Below are 17,398 nucleotides of genomic sequence, written 5' to 3'. Positions count from 1 at the left end.
TTGAGCAACTCTTCAATTTTAAAATTCTCCTCCATCCCAGAGTGCAAAATTGGTAATAATTATAAATAAATGAGCTCCATTTTATGGTACACAAAATCAGTTAAATCAGTTTGTGACATTCACAAGTCTTACTGGTTTCTCCTTTCAGATTGTTTTCAAATTTTCAAGTTTTCAGAAAACTCTCCTTTTGTATGTTTGGCATTTTACACGTCTGATTTTGTTGTGCCACAATTGACAAGTATGCTTGCAGTTGTGAAGACCCTGAGCTCTAGAATTCCATGTCTAAACCTCTCGATCTCCCCTCTTTCCTCCATTAAGATACTCCTTAAAACCTACCTCTTTGACAAAGCCCTTGGTCACCTGCCTTAAATAGCCTGTAATGTCTTACTCCAGGAAAGGCGCTATATGAATGCAAGCTGCTGTTGTTCTAACATGTAACATAAGAACATAACAAATAAGAGCAAGAGTGGGCTACAGCATCCCTTGACCCTGTTCTGCTACTGAATATAGTAATGGCTAATCTTTGACCTTAGACTGAATCTTTAAATAGGAACAGGGGAGACCAAACTTCACAATATGAGCAAAAGCGTATTTTTGTTCCGGGTGCAAACTCTATTTATGTGATAGATAATTGTAGAACTCAAACAGGTGAACATCTGGTTCAAAGGTTAAGAGTTATTCTGATTTAGATGACTGGACCAGGTGATTACATCCAATATTTATTAGTTTAGCTATTTCTCAGTGAGAAGGTGCATAGAAACAGCAAAATTAGCAGCTTGGTGTTATAATTAAATGAGTAGTCATTTAATACAATAACCCTTTCCTGGAATATCAATATCTGTTCTTAATAAGTGCATAAGTTAATAGCTTTACTTCTTACCAACTGAAATAGATTATCAGCATCTGTTGTGCTTGGTAAGCAACTTGTTCAGAAAGAATGATATTGTGACGAGTGATCAGCTCAAAGTGATGCAATGAACATGAGAAAATGTGATTGAAAAGGAAGCTACCTCAGACTTCTTCATCTGCAAATATTGGAGAGAATGGTTGGCATTTTGTGACAATTTTCTTCCTGCCTCATGAAAGAATATTGACTACAAGATTTAAAATAATTTCTGTTTCTCACAAATAACAATGTCAAGGGTATTAAAACCATGATGCAATCTGCAATTTCTTCGAAATGTTTGGCTGCTGCTTGCTTTACCTAACACAAATCGACCTTGTAGCTTCTTTCAATTCAAACCTTATTTTAGTTGAGATGCAACAAATTGCATTATTTTCCATGAATCCCCTATAAACTCCACTGCAGGCTAATTTGCAAGCAATCCTTTAAAATGTCTTCAATCTATCTTAAGTGGTTTAGAGTGGAGCTACATTTGTCTCTAATTTATATGTTGCTTCACTGATTCTGTAGTGTGCCTACTGTAGGGGTGAGATAGTAGGTGCTGGGTTTACTATGTTTGTGCTGTTATATTTTTACTGCTGATTGGTAAGGTTGTTTGACAGAATTGCTCTTCATCTGATTTTTGAACTAGACAGTCTGCATTTTAAGTCAAATAGTCTGGAATATGTTTTTTCCCAGGCTGCACAAAGTCATTTTTTTTTCTTAAGGTGGGTGCCATTTTATTTCAGGTATTTCCATGCATTACGCAGTGGATCAATTAGTTTCTTCAGCATTTTAAAGGATTTTCAAGTCCACTAAAGAGAATGTCACAGATCAAGCCATGATCCTCTCATTCCAGTACATTCATCCTGCCCATTATGCAAACTGACCTTGTCTAAGGTGACAATCCTAAACCAATGTTCCTTCAGCAGTTTTCAGATCCTGGACTGAATGCCACCCTCGGGATCACTTTCTATATTTGTGCAGTCACGGGTTACTCATTGGCAGGATGTGTTCCAAGATCAGGTGTGACATTGGGCAATGGCATCAGTTTTGGAACCGGGGGGATCTATACCGTTGGGACGGTCTCCACCTGAACCGATCTAGTACCAATGTTCTAGCGAAGAGGATAAATAGGGTGTTCAGTAGGACTTTAAACTTCTGAGTTGGGGGGAAGGGAAAGTGAAAGCGACAGGGAGTATGGAGTTAAATGGAAAGATAAGCAGGAAGATTGCATGTACGCAGGTGGATTTAACCTGGAGGCAGTTTAGGAATGCAACAAAAAGGAGGATAACTTAGGACATCTTATGACTTCCAATATCTCTAATGATAAGAATGTTAGCATTAAGGCACTTTACCTGAATGCTCGTAGCATTCGTAACAAAGTAGATGAACTAACGGCACAGATCATCGTGAATGATTATGATGTGGTAGGCATCACAGAGACATGGTTGCAGGGGGTTCAGGACTGGCAGTTAAACATCCAAGGATTTACAACTTATCGAAAAGACAGGGAGGTGGGCAGAGGGGGCGGGGTGGCCTTGTTAGTTAAGAACAAAATTAAATCTATGGCACTGAATGACTTAGGGTCGGATGATGTGGTGTCTGTGTGGGTGGAATTGAGGAACCACAAAGGCAAAAAAACCATAATGGGAGTTATGTACAGATCTCCTAACAGTGGTCAGGACCAGAGGCGCAACATGTACCGGGAAATAGAAAAGGCATGTCAGAAAGGCAAGGTCACGGTGATCATGGGGGACTTCAATGTGCAGGTGGACTGGGTAAATAATGTTGCCAGTGGATCCAAAGAAAGGGAATTCTTGGAATGCTTACAGGATGGCTTTTTGGAACAGCTTGTCATGGAGCCCTAAAGGGAGCAGGCTATTTTGGACCTAGTGCTATGTAATGAACCAGACTTTATAAAAAATCTCAAAGTAAGGGAACACTTAGGAAGCAACGATCATAATATGGTAGAGTTCAGTCTGCAGTTTGAAAGAGAGAAGGCAAAATTGGATGTAATGGTGTTACAGTTAAACAAAGGTAATTATGAGGCCATGAGAGAGGAACTGATGAAAATAGACTGGAAGCAGAGCCTAGCAGGGAAGACAGTAGAGCAAAAATGGCAGGAGTTTGTGGGTATAATTGAGGACACAGTACAGAGGTTCATCCCCAAGAAAAGAAAGATTATCCGGGGAGGGATAAGACAGCTATGGCTGACAAAGGAAGTCAGGAAACGTATCAAAGAAAAAGAGAGATCCTATAAAGTGGCCAAGAGCACTGGGAAATCAGAAGATTGGGAAGGCTACAAAAACAGAGGATAACAAAGAGAGAAATAAGGAAGGAGAGGATCAAATATGAAGGTAGGCTAGCCAGTAATATTAGAAATGATAGTAAAAGTTTCTTTCAATACATAAGAAACAAACGACAGGCAAAAGTAGACATTGGGCCACTTCAAACTGATGCTGGAAGGCTAGTGATGGGAGATAAGGAAATAACTGGAGAACTTTACTTTGTGTCAGTCTTCACAGTGGAAGACACGAGTAATATCCCAACAATTAAAGGGAGTCAGGGGGCTGAGTTGAGTATGGTTGCCATTACAAAAGAGATAGTGCTAGAAAAGCTAAAAGGTCTTAAAATTGACAAATCTTCTGGCCCCAATGGACTACATCCTAGAGTTCTGAGGGAGGTGGCTGAGGAAATAGCAGAGGTGTTGGTTGAGATCTTTCAAAAGTCACTGGAGTCAGGGAAAGTCCCGGATGATTGGAAGACGGCTGTTGTAACCCCATTGTTCAAGAAAGGATCAAGACAAAAGATGGAAGATTATAGGCCAATTAGCCTAACCTCGGTTGTTGGTAAAATTCTAGAATCCATCGTTAAGGATGAGGTTTCTAAATTCTTGGAAGAGCAGGATCGGATTAGAACAAGTCAACATGGATTTAGCAAGGGAAGGTCGTGCCTGACAAACCTATTAGAATTCTTTGAAGAGGTGACAAGTAGGTTAGACCAGGGATACCCAGTGGATGTGGTCTATCTAGAATTCCAAAAGGCCTTTGATAAGGTGCCACACAGGAGGCTGCTGAGTAAGGTGAGGGCCCATGGTGTTCAAGGTGAGCTACTGTCATGGATTGAGGATTGGCTGTCTGACAGAAGGCAGAGAGTTGGGATAAGAGGTTCTTTTTCGGAATGGCAGCCGATGACAAGCGGTGTCCCGCAGGGTTCAGTGTTGGGGCCGCAGCTGTTCACGTTATATATTAATGATCTGGATGAAGGGACTGGGGGCATTCTAGCAAAGTTTTCTGATGATACAAAGTTAGGTGGACAGGCAGGTAGTACTGAGGAAGTGGGGAGGCTGCAGAAGGATCTAGACTTTTTGGGAGAGTGGTCCAGGAAATGGCTGATGAAGTTCAATGTGAGCAAATGCGAGGTCTTGCACTTTGGAAAAAAGAATACAAGCATGGACTACTTTCTAAACGGTGAGAAAGTTCATAAAGCCAAAGGATAAAGGGATCTGGGAGTGCTAGTCGAGGATTCTCTAAAGGTAAACATGCAGATTGAATCCGTGATTAAGAAAGCGAATGCAATGTTGTCATTTATCTCAAGAGGGTTGGAATATAAAAGCAGCGATGTGCTACTGAGCCTTTATAAAGCTCTGGTTAGGCCCCATTTGGAGTACTGTGTCCAGTTTTGGGCCCCACACCTCAGGAGGGACATACTGGCACTGGAGCGTGTCCAGCGGAGATTCACACGGATGATCCCTGGAATGGTAGGTCTAACATACGAGGAACGGCTGAGGATCCTGGGATTGTACTCATTGGAGTTTAGAAGGTTAAGGGGAGATCTAATAGAAACTTACAAGATAATACATGGCTTGGAAAGGGTGGACGCTAAGAAATTGTTTCCGTTAGGCGGGGAGACTAGGACCTGTGGGCACAGCCTTAAAATTAGAGGGGGCCAATTCAGAACAGAAATGCGGAGACCATTTCTTCAGCCAGAGAGTGGTGGGCCTGTGGAATTCATTGCCATGGAGTGCAGTGGAGGCCGGGACGCTAAATGTCTTCAAGGCAGAGATTGATAAATTCTTGATGTCACAAGGAATTAAGGGCTACGGGGAGAATGCGGGTAAGTGGAGTTGAAATGCCCATCAGCCATGATTAAATGGCGGAGTGGACTCGATGGGCAGAATGGCCTTACTTCCACTCCCATGTCTTATGGTCTTATGGTCTTATGGTGACCATGACATTCTGCTATATATTATTATTGGATAAGATTTGCAGAAGCTGGGGAAAATGTGAAAAATGCACACTAAATGATGGCAATAAGGAAAGTTACTTGACATCCATGTAGGTTTTAGATCAACGTACAACCAAAAACAACTGCTGCTAATTTACCTCTGGGTCAAGGATATTAATGGATTTGTTACATCAAGTGCTGAGGAAATGGAGTTAGGTGGCAGGCGAGTGCAAGTCTGGTTTCTCTAACCACATCCAAATTATGCCGATCTCTTTGTTATCCTTGGGGATAGAGATGAGTCAACAGAAGTGAAACCCCCATTGAAATTAAAATTCTCTGCACAGCTGAAAAATGACAGGTCACAAAACCACAAAGCTACCTACTCTAGCATAAACCACAGCACATTCGGCAATAGTGTTCCTCTTAAAACAATAGCATTATTGAACAAATGAAATCTGATCCACATAATGCATTTTAATGAAGACACATGTATTTATAAAAGTTTAAGAGGCCGGTTTTATCATTCTTCACCACAAGAAACATTCACTTTTCAGCTGCAAAGGTCAAAACAAAAGGAGGAGAAACTAATTGTACTGGGTTTCTATCTTCTTTATATTGATCTCGGCTTCCTGGAAGTGACAGCTTTGTGTCTGTGATTAAAATAGTTGTATATTCACATATAAAGAATGGCTGTTAGAATATGTTCCCTGCCTTTCACTAGTTTCTGATATTACAGTCATGGGCTTGAGTGGGATCAGGAAGAGTTGGAAGAAGGCTCTTAATGGTGAATGGAGTTTTCCACTTCATATACCCTTTGGATTTACAGGCCCTGGAACCCTCTGACCATCTAAAAGCTTCAAAAGCTGGTGAGAAAGCTGGCAGTAACCACTTTCTCAGGCCGGCAATTTCACTCCTAGCTCTGGTCATGTTCTTTGCGTGCTAAGCATTTCGAGAATGGGATATCTACAGCAGGAGTGCTCTCGACACCTGCTAATGAATTAAGATGCCAAAATTGGTTCTAATTAAATATTGATTGAGTCAGGCACTTTAGGTATCAGCCATGGGTTAATTTTTGCCTCTGAATAACAAGGGTCTGAGTTCTAGTCCCAGTCCAGGATTTGAGTACCCAAATCAAGACTGAATCTCAAGTCACGTATCAAGGGTATATTGCATTATCAAATGCTGTATTCTGGATGCAACATTAAACCAAGGACACCTGCTCAGGTGGAGGTAAAAGATCCCATGACACTATTTCAGAGCAAGGTGTTCCTAGCTAATAATAGTCTTTCAATCAACAATGCACAAGCTGATTGGTCATTTTTGCATTACTATTCATGGCACTTTGCTATGTAAAAATTGACTAGCCATGTTTTCTACAATACAACAACAATGACACTTTAAAGCAATTTGAGATTTGTGATGGTTGTGAAAAAGCACCATATAAATGAAAGTCTTTCTTTTATCTTTGAGTACACTGGGGAGAGGGTTAAAAAAATCAGCTTGTTAATGTGTTCCATGATATGGGTTGTCATGCCATAGCAGAAGGTAAACTGAATAAACTGATACAGTGTTCTTCTGTTCTCCAAGTCATAAAAACGATGGACATCTGAGGAGAGAGAAGGGTTCATTTGGGTTTTAAAGTAGGAAAATGTAGGAGCATTAGCAAAAAAATACAAAAACACAAAAGCATGGAGGGTCTAAAAACAAGTATTGAATCTCAAGATCATAAGTCAATAAAAATTGACCATCTAGTGACTGGAGACTTGTGTCAGACCGAGGCTACATTTTTGCTACTGGATCGATAGCTTGAGTCAGGATATTTCTGATTTGGCAGACCCACCTGATATAAAGGGCTCAGGTAGATTCAAATCACATTCCAACAAATTGGGGTCAGAATTGTATCAGGGTTGCTGATCTGGAAAGCAGATTTAGACAATCATGAGGTACTGGAATTTTGTTCCAATTGTTTTAGAAACTGTTTGGCCCAGCAGCCCATACATCTCACAACTCCTCTCTCCCCCACGGCACCCCATGCCAACCACACCCCCACCTACTCCATTGCCATCTCATTCACTTCCTAACTATTCACCCGGTGCCCACCATGGAATTCAAGAGACATGTCAAAATGGAATTAAAAAAACTTCTAACAATCTAACACAGCTCTCACTCCTACACAGTTGATAGCGAAAAAAAGTCCCATTCTATGTCATTAAATCTCCTCATTGTTAATCTCTTATTAAAAATAAGTATTTAGAAAAGCAACAATGATAGCTAATCTATTTTTAGCCTTTTTATAATGTCAATCAAACTGTGAACACAGAATACCCTGCCAAGATAATTGTAGCTTTGAAACTCAGCCAACTATTCATAATGACATAATAATAACGCTTGGATAGATGTCAACTAATACATTTATCAAAACTGTATGTCTAGTTGGCATTTTGATTCTTTCGCCCAGAATCAGATGATCTGTCAAGGAAAGCATTCCAACAGAAATATATTTGTCGCTAACTCTCACTGACCTATTAAGCCTTTGTATGTGTTTAATGAATAGGCAATTTAAAAAACTTCAGGTTATGACAATTAAACAAACCTAATATAACCTTGCAGCGCATTTACATTTACTCGATCAATTTGTCACTCTGACACTTAAATGTTGCTAAAAAGAGAAATTAAGTCAAAGCTTTTTGGCTTACATTAATCAGAAATGAAATAAAGAATACCAGTTTGAGAAAGGGAACAGCAATTCATTCCATTTGAGAAGACAGTGTTAATGGGTTGGATTCTCAATAGCATGGACATGCAGCAAGAACCATTAATTGTTAACTGTCTTAGTTCAGTTTTAATGATATCATGTATTGCCAAATTGATCATCGCACACCATTGATGTGTAGATGATTTTTTTAGGCCCAGATATTGTTAACAACTGTGTTGGTTTGCATAAGAAGTGTGTCTTTGATAAAGTGGCCATGAACTTTGTAGCCACGTGTGCTTCTCATGTGTAGATGATTAGATTAGATTCCCTATAATGTGGAAACAGGCCCTTCGGCCCAACAAGTCCACACCGACCCTCGAAGAGCAATCCACCCAGACCCATTCCCCTACATTTACCCCTGACTAAGGAACCTAATACTATGGGCAATTTAACATGGCCAATTCACCTAACCTGCACATCTTTGGACTGTGGGAGGAAACCAGAGCACCTGGAGGAAACCCACGCAGACACAGGGAGAACATGCAAACCCGAGGCGGGAATTGAACCCGGGTCCCTGTGCCACCGTGCCAGCCCATTGTCATATTTGAATCTGTAGCATCTAATACAAATTCCATCCTGCAAACAAATTCACCATTGAAATGGAGAAGTCAATCCAGCTCCATTCCTTGACTGCAGTTTGAGTTTTTTTTTTATCTACTGTAAGCCTGCATCCATTAGTCAATATACACATTGGGATTCCTACTTTTCCATGTGCTACAATGTCAATTTTATTAGCAAGGAGAAAGTGAGGACTGCAGATGCTGGAGATCAGAGTCAAAACGTGTGGTGCTGGAAAAGCACAGCCAGTCAGGCACCATCTGAGGAGCAGGAGAGTCGAAGTTTCGAGCGTAAACTCTTCATCAGCAGCCTCATGAATAGGTCATCATCATCTACTGACTGTGCAAGCCAGATGCCGAGGTGGGATCTAACAAGACTATCCGGTACAATAAAGCTACCTTGATCAAACTGTTGTTCGTTGTGTTTTGTACAAATACTTAGAAAGGCCTAGGGTTCCCATTTTTGGCTGTAAAATGTGCTCAGATTATCTAGATAATCCTAGAATATGGAAGATGTCTCAAAGATTTGAGCAACAGGTCCTATTGGCCATCTGATACTGCTACTTTGCAGTGAACTAGAGTTAATTTTCTCCGCTAACAGGATGTTGCTATCAAACCAAAAAGATGTTGTCCCACTACACAAATGAATAATATGATGTATGGCTTTGACTGGTGTGTGGTGACGGATCCCAGTGACTGGAGGATAGCATGTCCCTTTGACTGGTCACAGTGGCAGTAGACCAACTGTCCTCAACCAGTCCATATTTTCAAAACTCATAACATAGTTCCAACATTAGATATGACATTGCTACTGGACAGCATCTTGTAAATACATTTAAATATGCTAAGATTTACATCAATTAACAATTTAAGATTATCAGTCAGACTGGCAATGTTAATGTAGCTGCAAGCTATTTTTTTCAGATACAAGCCCCGTTCTCTGTAGGCAAAAGGAATATGTCAACACATTGTACCTAATTCACTGTGGAAAGTGCAATGAATGCTGCCAATTCCTGCTATGTCTCAATGCATCGCCGATCAGTAAAATGTTTGTTTTGAATTTAATTAGTTCATATCATGTCTCTTTACGTTCTGGATTCCAACATTGTGTGTTAAGGGTCTTGCAACAGCCAAAATGGGATGCGTCTGAACTGAGCAAGAGGTTCAAATTACTCTGTTGAGCTCAGTTTTCCTACTTTGGCAATTGACAACCCATTCCACTTCCTCGTGAAAGCCACCATTGGATTTGTGGGAACTGATTGCAGAACTTTCATTTTCAGACTCGGCTCTATATTGTTAATGGTCCACTATCCATGAAAACCCAGCCCTAGCTGACAGAACTCCATATTGTGAGCTTGCAATCAAACCTCTGTATCTTCGCCACAGACTGTAATGTTAATGTTAAACCTTAGTGGCTTTATCATTCACACAGGAAATGAAACAAAGCAATATTAGAATGCAGTCAGAGGTAAAGGTAACAGAGACTAAACATGAAACAGTTAATATACAATAGTTTTTGACTTTTAGCAACAGTAATTTTTTAGTTTATAATATTAAACAAACTTTAAAAAGTGTTGGAAGCTCCTGCAAGGTTTAAAAACTTGAAGTTTGTAAGGTAACAAAACAGAACAAACAATTTGTGAGAGTGAAAAGCTTCAATATTAACTGTGGTGAGTAAACCTCAATCTGAAAAATGAACCAATGTAATGAATGCAATGAACTTTTGACCCATATTGTTTCACTTGTGCCTTATATAAACTTATTCATCAATACCAAAGTTACAACAAAATCCAAACAGAAATGTGGCAAGGTCAAGCAAAAAATACCCAGTGATTCTATCGAATTACATTTATTTTACTTCACCAACACACATTTTTACTTCGGCAATTCGGCAGTCTGAAATGTGACATATTCACCCTTCAATCATATTCTAACGGAAAACATAAGTAAGTGTAGCCTTCTTGCTGAAGAAGATCATGCAGCGTTCTATGAATGAATGTTAGTGAGGTACACTTACAAGGTAAGTGACTGTGCCAGTGCATCAACAGAAGCTGTGGGGGTGGGGCAGTCTTTCAACACAAACTTAAGTTTTCCAGAAAGATCAAACAGCAGTTGCAGGCACATTGCCATATTTTACTGGAAAATGGAGGATGGCAGATCAATTGAAGGACTTGACCTGAGAGTTTGTCCTTCCCTTGACCTACTCTCAATTCCATTCATAAGTACATGCAGGCATCTCTTGCTGTTTAACTAAGGACAGTTGTACTCAACTGACAATACTTTGATGCTATCAAAATGGCCATACAAAAGTGACATTGGATTAGTTAGTGAGGCTTAATCTTGGTCACTCTGAAAATAATATTAAGAATTATTGAAGAAATTAAAATGCTGTATGTTTATTCTTAAAATATGCAAACCTGCTCTTTGTAAAAAGGCTTATGATTTCTTTTCAGTTAGTACTAAGAGAAGATATTTTCCCAATGAATGCAAAATGTTGGAAATAGATACCTCAACCAGCAAGTGATCAGCTTTAAATTTGATCTTCCAAGGAGATGTTAGCCCAGGGTTTTCTGTTTGAGCAACATCAGGTTTTGTATTTAAATAATGGCAGGGAAGTAATGAAATACCTTGAAAGAATACTCATGCCAGTCTGCAATCTACGCTATTCTTTTTACTCCCATTTTTTTTCAGTTCCTGTTGTCGTTGAGCTAGCTAGTAGCATTCAGTCATCATAATGTGGTTTGCTGTGAAATTAACAACTACTAAAATATTTTAATTCAATACAGTGATGAATTATTATTTACCATCAAGCCCAGTTTTTAGTGACAAGTCTATACTTATGTATACACATCATAATTAGAACAGTTCAATGTTCAATAAGAAAATTCGGCAATTGAAGGGCCATCTCGGTCATTACCAGTTTTGATAATGGTATGTGTAACCATTAACATTATTATTTATGTACAGCCATCTGAAAAACTGAGGGAGCAAACTTAGGAACATTGGAGTTATAGAATCGTAGAATCTTTAGAGTGAAGAAACAATCCATTCGGCCCATCAAGTCCAGACCGACACTCTGAAGAGCATTGCACGCACCCCCACCTCCCCTACCCTATCCCTGTAACCTTGCACTTCCCATGGATAATTCACCCACCCTGCACAACCTTGAACACTATGGGCAATTTAGCATGGCCAATTTCACCCAGTGAGAGTAGGCAGTTCAGCCCTTCAAGCTAGCTTTGCCACTTAACATGATCATGGCTGCTCTTATTCTGGTCTCAACTCCACTTTCCTGCCTGCTCCCTTTGCCCTTTATCCCACTTTTCATCAGAACCATATCTAATTCTTTCTTGAATCAGTTGATTGATTCTGCCTCCACTGCATTGTTTGGCAGATTCACAACCCTCTGAGAGAAGTAGTTTCTCCTCATCTCAGTTTTGAACCTACTTCCTCTCATGCTACATCTGTGACTTCTTGTTCAAGACTGTCCCACAAGGGAGAACTTCTGTTGAACATCCACCTTATCAATTCCATTTAGCATTTTATAATCCTCAATTAGATCCTCCCTCATTTTCTGAGCTCCAGCAAGTACAAGCCCGAGTTATTCAACTGCTCGTCATATGACAGGCCTTTCATCTCTGGAATCAACCTGGTGAATCTGGAATCAACCTGGTGAACCTCCTTTGAACTGCCTTCAGTGCCACCATATCCTTCTTCAAGTCAAGAGACCAAACTGGACACTACAGGTATAGTCCCACCAATGCCTTATATAATTGTAACAAAACTTCTTTTATTTTTATAACTCAGTTCTTTTGAATTAAGTGACAAGATTCTATTTGCATTCTTACTTTATGCTGCAACTGCGTACCCACTTCCTGTGTCTCTGAGCCACTTCACAATGCTTCTGAGTAAAACGCTTAATCATTTGATCAAGGTGAGCTTAATAGAAGGGGTGGACAGAAATAGAAATGTAATGATTCTGCACTGTATCAAGAGGGCATGAAGGACAACTCTTAAAGGATTGGGTGTAAGTAGCTATAAAGTTAATTGCTGACAGAGGAGCTGGAAGCAGTGCAACACGAGGTCTCATAACCTGACGTTGGTCATCAAGTTCAGTGAATACATGACATTTACCCACCAGTCCATCAGTTACATACAGTGCTCATTGCAACACATCCACATTACTCACAAAGAATGGCCATTAGGACCCAACGTCCTAATACTTCACCTCACCTTCACCTCACCATGTGTCCTTCAAGAAAGCGGGACGATTGTCAGCTATTCTCTTGTACAGCATTGGAGTGATATTCTGACCATAGCTCGATGTATCGCTCTTCACATACATCTGGCTATGGTCAGAATATCACTAAAATGCTGTACAAGCGAATAGCTGACAATCATCCCGCTTGTTTGAAGGACACAATGGTAGATATTTGAGCAGAACTAGATGAGGACACAGCAAGTGGATTTCCCGAGCCTTATGGAGGGAATTGTTCTTCATAGCATGGGGCTGACTGCAAAAGAGCACATAGCCTTTGGAATTGTTGGGAAAATTCAGGGCGATGGTGTCTTCCTGCCTAATGACCCTTCTCGACACTCAGCTCACCCTCACCTTGTTGGGGAGCATAAGGATTAAATGGCTTAGCCATTAATTGGTGTGGCCAAATTACAATACGATTTGCTGCAATTGTTGTAACCACAACTGAAAAAACAACAACCAATGAACAATTCCAATGTAATGCTACGCAACAAGCCTTTAGACATGTCTCAAAACTTTGAAATAAATAAACTAGTGGGGGAGAAATGACCATCAATGTTTCCAGTGCAAAGTCAGCATGAGACCTCTGAAATTCTTCATAATGTGCCATGAATAAACTGCATCAGAAATACCCAGGATGTTATATTGGCTTTCAAGGTGTTTGAGCCAAGGGTCTACCTGCCTGAATCAGCATCTTGCACTGAGCATGGGACCTCAAAGGTGAAATTCAAATACATGGGCAGAGCCTGAGCTGCAAACAAAGCCTACCTCATTAAACTAAGCCTTGAACAGCTTTGAAAGAGATCGCTGAAAGTTGCTAATAAAAAACTACACTTTCAACTTGTATTTTTTCCTCCAGGAATATCAAGTGTGCTCCTTCTCAGCCCAAGCAAACAAATCCCTCAGCTCTGCCAGCACATTCAAAGTCCCTACGGCTTATCCATCATCACCTAGTACTCCTCCAGTCCTGAAATTCTGGCCGTGTGAATTTCATAGTTTGTCTAGGCATTAGGTAAATTTATCCCCAGTCAGGTAAGTTCACAATGACAATGCTTACACAACTGTGTGGACTGTTATTCAACAAATATAAGGGAATAGTATGGCTGAAAGTGGAGAATTTATCCCAACAGTTTGCATTTTCTGATATGCAGATGTTCACAATGCTGTTTCATTTGGGGTTATACATAATATTTCCTGCCAAATTAACTACAATATTGGCTAGTATACCACAATATCCTCATTATGGCATTTGAATAGTATAATTGGGAGCTGTTGATTGTAGTCAACTCTATGCTTCAATCTTTACAACATATAATCAATTGATTACAGAGGGATGGATTAAATTACTGGCAATATTCATTCAGTAACAGTTTTTTTCACATTATCCAAAATTGGAATTATTTGTGGTCAAAAATTAAGCTTATTGTCGTTCCTGCTTAATGATCAATAGGACAATTGTCTGCTATTTTCCATTAATCACAGTAACAATGGGAATTCCTAAAAAAAATGGAGCATCAGACTTGAGCACATTTTGTTTCAAAATAAGAAAACATCTGTCTTTAAGTATAGGAGTAAAGTTATTCTTGCCATTACCTCTTGAACAGCCTGATTTTTGATTTAACATCACAGCAGAAAACAATAGCTAAAAAACAGTTTAAAAGACGGAATAGAACAATAAGCAAATGATAAATGTAATAGTCTGAGGATTGTACCTGTAGGCAAAGAGGGTTCAAAGGAATTTAACACCCGCAGGAAACATTGTAAAGTACAATTCTCAAACTTAATATTCGTACACACTGCAGTACACAGGAAATAATACCACTATGTACACTACTACCTAACAAAACATACTGGTGCCATTTCCTAGTTAACCATGTCACATAATGCTTGCAAATTTTCATATTCATTTCTTTCATTTTAGAACAAAAATTATATATAATCATTGTAACCCAGACAGGATCCGCCCATTAGAGTATTAATAAACAGGAATGAGTTAATAGTCCATGAAGACCTTAAAGTGGAACAGTGGGAGTGCTGAATATTCTTTTCTTAAATCAGATGTAAGTAATTACTGCATGGTGTGTTTCCGACTATTACCTCAACAGATCAATTGGATGTGAAGAATGGCTAATCAGAGAAGACACAGAGGTATTTTTGGAATATTGCTGGGATTACAGGTAAATCAGCAATGCCTTAAGTGCCATTTCAATCTGTAATGAAATCATTAATTTAGCTTAAACGATGGAAGCAGATACCATGGAGGTGTTATCTTGAAGGTAAAATTGTTACTATCAATTGAGGTTACAGCCAGTCTGAAAGAAGATTTTACCACAAGGGCTTTAATCTGTCATCGCAGGAGTTTTTTCAATGCTTTTTCTAAAAAAAACCATTAATATTCATTCATATATGCATGCATCACATTATGTAAACTAAGAGCTGCTTCTGTGTATTGTCCATTTAATGGACATGATGTTGGACCTTAGAGAGACACTTTCTAATTTGTATTTATTCATGTTTTATTCCTAGCTACAGCAAAATTTCTGAATAATAATCTAAAATTAGCATTAATCCATGTTATTTTGCCTTGATATTACCTGATATTATTCACTTGAGAAGTTATGTAATTTAAATTCCTAATCTTCAAACATTGCTAATGTAAGAATAATGCATTGAATAGATAGCCTTTGCATTAAATAACCACAAGGGATTAAATATCTTAGTTCACTTCATTGCCAGAAAACACTGAAGTGTAAATTTAGTATGTAATACAAACCAGAATATGGAATCTAATACGATTTTAGAAAAAAAGAAATCAAGTGGAAATGTTGTATATTCAATAAGTTACATGCATTGTGCAAATTTATTATCAAGTTATCTTTAAAGTTGTTTAATCCATTCACAAGGTTAGAATATTACAATAATCATTGTGTACAACACATAATTTGTCAGTGGATTTAAGCATAGCACTTCAATTAACTAACAATTTACTAATCATATAACTGCAATAAATCTGAAGCAGCTTTCCCTGCAATATTGGGTTCAATTTTGTCTGCCAGTTGATGCACAAAATGGGTCAGGAGATTTTGGACTTAACTTTAATTTTGTGCTGGAGAAACAATTTTCTCCTACCTTCCTGATCCAATGCAATTATATTGTGTCCTTTTCACAGATTTGGAAAGTCTTTAATGCAAAATACAGATACAGGTCTTCCAATGTTAGGGCCCCAATTGTGAAGGGAAATTTCATATCCTCCTGTGTACAATTTTCACATGATCACACAAGTTTTGGAGTCTCTAAAGACTTGTACTTTCTTCAAAGAGTTCATGACCACTGGAGGAAGCCTACTGAGGAGTCGGGAACATTCTAAAGGTATGTGTAAAAGTTTTTGACACCTTCAAATTCTACCAATAGATGCTGTGTTGCAATACAGATGTAATTTAGGGTAACAATTTATCATAGAGATCTGACCTGTAAAGGTAGGTTAACTCTTACATTGATCATCATTGTGCAATTGCCATGTATTACAGTACCTTTTCCTTTTAAGAAAATGTCATAATGCAATGTTTTTGAAAAAAAAATGCTCCTGCAGGCTCTGCAGTTATATTTTGTAGCTGTGATTTAAATTGACTGATAGCTACACATCTTAAAAAAAACATCCTTTGAAAGTTGCAAACATTATCCTTACCCGCTCCTCTCCATTGCTTAACAGGCTGTTATCAAGCCACACATTATAGAAATGATTTCATTTTAATATTGGGCTGAAACTGGTGGTTATGTGTTAAAACGCATTGTAAAAACTTTAAACAACATTTTCTAAGGTGTCTTTTGTTATGATGGCTCTAGCCATTATGAGTGCTTGACTGGGTTTCAGACTAATAGCTTCAGCACAGCAAGTAGCCAAGAATGATTAACACTATTACAAAGCTGTAAAAAAATACTGTATTTTGATCCCAATTGTTTACAAACTATCAACATCCTTGGGTTTGCAGTTAACCAGAAACCAAACTGGATAAGTACGGTGACTACAGCAGCAGATCAGAACTCTGAGGCATGTAACTCACCATCTGACGTTCCAAAGCATCTCCACAACTCAGAAGACACAATTTAGGAGTCTAATAGAAGACACATCACTTTCCTGGATCAAGAAAATCGGTATTATCCAGAACAATGAACCCTTTTGATTGGCATCTGATCTATTGGTAGTACCATGTATACTATCTACAAGGTGCACCATGTCAATTCACCAAGGCTTTTCAAAGGCAAATTCCAAAGCTGCACTCCCTACTATCTGGATGGTCAAAGGCAGCAGATGAATGGAAATACCATCACCTGCATTTTCCCCTTTAAGCGATAGATCATCCTGACTTGGGTCTATAATATTACTATCTCACTGTCATGTAGTCAATCTCCTAGAATTCTATTCCTAACAGCACTATAGGTGTACCTACTCCCCATTGACTGCAGCAGTTCAAGAAGGAAGGTCAACACCACTTTTTACAGGGGAACAAGGGCTGGATAATAAGTGCTGGGCAGCCAGCAATCAATAAAGACAACGACACTTAAAGGTCACTTTTGTTTGCACTCGTAGATTGTTTTCTTTCCAGCATGAATGATGGTAAATTAGAATTCACAGTTTTATTAAATTGTTAGAAGTTTAGTTTTTATTTCATCCCTCGAGCCTGCCCCACCATTCAATAGGACATGGCTGATCTGAC

This window comes from Chiloscyllium plagiosum, unplaced genomic scaffold (assembly GCF_037043375.1).
Source record: "Chiloscyllium plagiosum isolate Xiang-an unplaced genomic scaffold, Cpla_swu_hap1 HiC_scaffold_10, whole genome shotgun sequence".
Lineage (NCBI taxonomy): Eukaryota > Metazoa > Chordata > Chondrichthyes > Orectolobiformes > Hemiscylliidae > Chiloscyllium > Chiloscyllium plagiosum.
The sequence above is the reverse complement of the archived record's forward strand: the minus strand, read 5'-3'. Positions refer to the sequence as shown.